General features: G+C 44.3%; 1 protein-coding gene across 1 annotated transcript in view; it reads right to left on the reverse strand.

Annotated features, from left to right (window-relative positions):
• LOC125486434 overlaps positions 1 to 4190 on the reverse strand; it is a 22565-nt gene extending 18375 nt beyond the window's left edge. The window contains exon 1 of the mRNA XM_048613881.1: positions 4081 to 4190. The gene's annotated coding sequence lies outside the window, so the exon portion shown is untranslated. The remainder of the gene's footprint in view (positions 1 to 4080) is intronic.
• Between the last annotated feature and the right edge of the window lie 323 nt (positions 4191 to 4513).

Consider the following 4513-nt stretch of genomic DNA (forward strand, 5'->3'; position numbering starts at 1 on the left):
AGGGTCTAGGCCCGAAACGTCAGCCTTCCTGCTCCTCTGATGCTGCTTGGCCTGCTGTGTTCATCCAGCTCTACACCTTGTTATCTCAGATTCTCCAGCATCTGCAGTTCCTACTATCTCTAAAGATGGCAAGAGTTCCTTTGCTAAAGGATTTCATTGAACCATATTATTCTTTATAATGATTGATGATAATTTTGTAGTCACCAATGAGACAAGTTTTATATTCAAGATCTTATTGACTTTAAAAACAAAATGTAGATAATGGAACATTCCTTCAAAATAGTGGGACACTAAAAGCAACATTGGCCAACTGAACCACAAGCTAGGAATTGGATCAGGGCAGGCAGATATGCAAGCCATTTACATTGATTGATCATATTAAATTGGTGTTAATGAGACAATGGAATGGAGATGGTAAGACAGGAAGTTTAAAGAATTCACTGTCAAACTGCATCAAGCCAGACAGATATGCAAACCATTTACCTTGATTGACTATCTTGAATAGGTGTTGATGGGACAACAATGCAAGGTTTCAGGTGGAACAATTGATCAGAGTTTCAATGAAACCTTTTTGAGACTGCCCAGCTCCTAAGGTTGGCTTAATCAATAGGGAAATTACAATATCCAATACTGCCTTTTGTAACACCCTTGTTGGGACAGAAATGCAATTTACATGGAGGATCTGAACTGTGTTGATTACAAAGTTATATCAAACTGCTGTTATTAAGTAATAGCGAGAAATCACAACACCAGGTTACAGTCCAACAGGTTTATTTGAAAACACAAGCTGTCGGAGGCTGAGTCATTGTACAGATGTTAGAAGGACTAAGGCTCCGAAAACTGGTCTTCAAATAAACCTGTTGGATTATAATCTGGTGTCGTGTGATTTCTGACCTTGTCCACCCCAATCCAACACCAGCATCTCCACATTATAAGTGACGGTGAGCCATTGTACTTGAAGATGCCCTGGATAGCTGTATTTAAAGGGGACCACTCAAATCAAAGGACTTGCCACTCCCTCTGAAAACATTAGCACCAAGAAGCAGGAACCTTAGGAGCAAGAAGAAACTCTCAGTTTGGCCAGTTGCAGTTGTATAAAATTTCTTTACCATCTTGCGCTTCTAAAGCAGATTTTAAACCAGTGTGAGAACATAGTCATTTAAGAACTGTAAGGTTACTTGGGAAGTTAGAGGGGAAGACAGCTTTCATAGAACTGCATGCATACATCGTGTTTCAATGATAATAAACCATGTCCCTTGGTAGAGCACGCCTCAAACAAGGCCCACTAAGTAAATCACAAAAACAACACTTATTAAATTCTAAGATGGTAGGAACTGCTGATGCTGGAGAATCTGAGATAACAAGGTGTAGAGCTGGATGAACACAGCAGGCCAAGCAGCATCAGAGGAGCAGGAAAGCTGACGTTTCGGGTCAAGACCCTTCTTCAGAATTGGGGGAGGGGAAGGGGATTCTGAAATAAAGAGAGAGAGGGGGAGGTGGATAGAAGATGGATAAAGGAGAAGATAGGTGGAGAGGAGACAGACAGGTCAAAGAGGTGGGGATGGAGCCAGTAAAGGTGAACATAAATGGGGAGTTAGGGTGGGGGTTGATCAGTCCAGGGAAGACGGACAGGTCAAGGAGGCGGGGATGAGGCTGGTAGGTAGGTGGCGGGGGTGGGAGAAAGGATGGACAGGTTAGGGAGGCGGTCGGGGGAGGGGAGAGGAGAGAGGAGATTTTGAAGCTTGTGAAGTCCACATTGATACCATTGGGCTGCAAGGTTCCCAAGCGAAATAGGGAGGTGCTGTTCCTGCAACCTTCAGGTGGCATCATTGTGGCACTGGAGGAGGCCCAGAATGGACATGTTGTCCAAGGAGTGGGAGGGGGAGTTGAAGTGGTTCGCGCCTGGGAGGCGCAGTTGTTCGTTGCAAACAGAGCATAGGTGCTCCACAAAAGCGGTCTCCAAGCCTCTGCTTGGTTTCCCCGATGTACAGGGGGCCACATCGGGAACAGCGGATACAGTATACCACATTAGCAGATGTGCAGGTGAACATCTGTTTGATGTGGAAGGTCTTCTTAGGGCCTGGGATGGGGGTGAGGGTGAGGTGTAGGGCAGGTGTAGCACTTACTGCGGTTGCAGGGAAAAGTGCCGGGTGTGGTGGGAAGTGTGGAACGGACAAGGGAGTCACGGAGAGTGTGGTCCCTCTGGAAGGCAGATAAGGGTGGGGAGGGAAAAACTTATTAAATTCTTCCAGTCACCACGAGAGAATTATCCTAGGCCTCTGCACTATCAGTCCAATGACATTGCCCAGCAGCACAGTGGCTCAGTGGTTACCACTGCTACATCACAAGTGCCATGGACCAGCGTTTGATTCTGCCCTTAGCTGTCTGTTTGGGAAAGTCTGCACCTTCTCCCCAGGTCAGTGTGGGTTTCCTCCAACTTCCTCCCACAGTCCAAAGATGTGCAGATTAGGTGAGTTGGACATGGGAAATGTAGGGTTATAGGGATAGGAGAGGGGGTGGGTTTGGATGGGATGCTCTTTGGAGGGGACTCAATGAGCTGAATAGCCTGTTTCCACACTGTTGGGATTCTATGAATCAACCACCGTCTCTCCAAATTGGTAGACAATAAACATACACAATAGTAATTATATCAAATTGTGGTTTTGTCAAAATCTTTACAAGGAAAGACAACATATAATGACTACACAATGTGTTGAAATCTAATAGATTCAGTAATTTCACAAACTTGTTCAGAAACAAAAAAAAAACTTAGACCTGCACTGCACAATGCAGAATTAAAAGTATCTCTGCATTCTGTCCAATTTGTGTCAAACTGCATTATACATTAAGGGGGAAGGTGAAGGCTTAATGATATTATTGCTGAACTGTTAATCCAGAGACTGAGGTAATGTTCTGGGGATCTGGGTTTGAATCCTACCACTGCAAATGGTGAAGTTTGAATTTAATTCAAAAGAATCTGGAATTAAGAATCTAACAATGGCCATGAATCCGTTCTTTAAAAAAACTGCAGATGCTGTAAATCAAAAACAAAAACAGAAATTACTGGAAACGCTCAGCAGGTCTGGCAGTATTTATGAAGAGAAATCAGAGTTAACGTTTCAAGTTCAGTGACCCTTCCTCAGAAGGGTTCTGATGAAGGTTCACTGGTCCCAAAACTTTAACTCTGATTTCTCTTCATAGATGCTGCCAGACCTGCTGAGCGTTTCCATGAATCCCATGTTGATCGTTGGAAAAAAAACCCAATGATTCACTGATGTCCTTCAGGGAAGGAAGCTGCTTTCCTCATTTCATCTGGCCGAGCCTAAATGTGACTCCAGGCCCACAGCAATGTGGTGGACTCTGGGCAATTAGGAATGAGCAATAAATGCTAGCCTGGCCAGAAATATATAGAAACACAGACAGTGGGTTGTATGTTTGGCATATTCTCTTTATTCTGGTATTCCAAATCTGGAATTTTCAAATTATTTCTGTTTAGCTCTTAATCAGTTTGCAGGTCTTCTCCCCCCCTTTTTTTTTTTTAATTCTCTTACTCTTGCTTCATGTTGCTCCAACAACTGTGCAATGGTCATATTCCAACAACGTACTCAGAAAAAAAGTGATGGGGGCTGTCATTGACACAGGTCAGTGACAGCGTAGTTCCAACTGAGTTCTCGGCGGCAATTTCACCAAATTTTCAACGTTCCTCGTATCCCAAGTAGTCAATTATCCTCAGCAGAGTCCTGATATCAGGAACATTTTAAAGCAAATTGGAAGTGGTTACATTAAAACTCACTACAGCAATGTGCATCTAAACGGGAGATTGCGAACCCAATGTTGTCCAACTTACAATTGACAAAAGCACCTTCAAGCAACGGTGAAAGCTGGTGAGTGTGTGTGGGTGGAATGAGGCCCTTATTATTAGGCAGTTTTTGAACGATTAGTCAAATACAGGGTAAAGCCAGTGGCCTCTCACTAGAAGGCTCATCCCAACCGCCAGATTCAAAGCCAACCAGGAGGGAAGCAGGTGGCCAATCTATTGAAAACCCGCATCCAGTCCATTCCCTGCAATATTTTCTTTACCTCGAACCCACAGCCAGTCCAAGAGCGTCGATCAAAAGCTGCTATACAACCACCACATTGCCCGGCAGCCCTCAGCCACCATTTCGCTCTCGAAGACCCAAACCGCCGTTAGTGCTCCTAGCCTACAGCCAGCACTGATAAACGAATTAGCCAATCAGAGCTGCCATACCGGGACGGGAGGGGGAGGCATGCAGTCACTGCACCAATCAGTGCCGTGGGCGGGATCGTGCGCAGGTGAAGGCGGGAAAGTGTGTGAGGTAGTTGAAGGTGGTAAGTCAGATCTTCAGGGAGATAAATGGTTAAATAATGGTTATAATTACAGATTATATGACTTAATTTCTTCTTTTGAAATGTTTTCAAGTTTGTATATGGTGTTTTTTTTCTTGGGCTAGTTAAATGTACGAGACTGTCGTATCGTTGGTAGAGAGTTAGG

This window comes from Rhincodon typus, chromosome 29, assembly GCF_021869965.1.
Source record: "Rhincodon typus isolate 14 chromosome 29, sRhiTyp1.1, whole genome shotgun sequence".
NCBI classification, from domain to species: Eukaryota; Metazoa; Chordata; class Chondrichthyes; order Orectolobiformes; family Rhincodontidae; genus Rhincodon; species Rhincodon typus.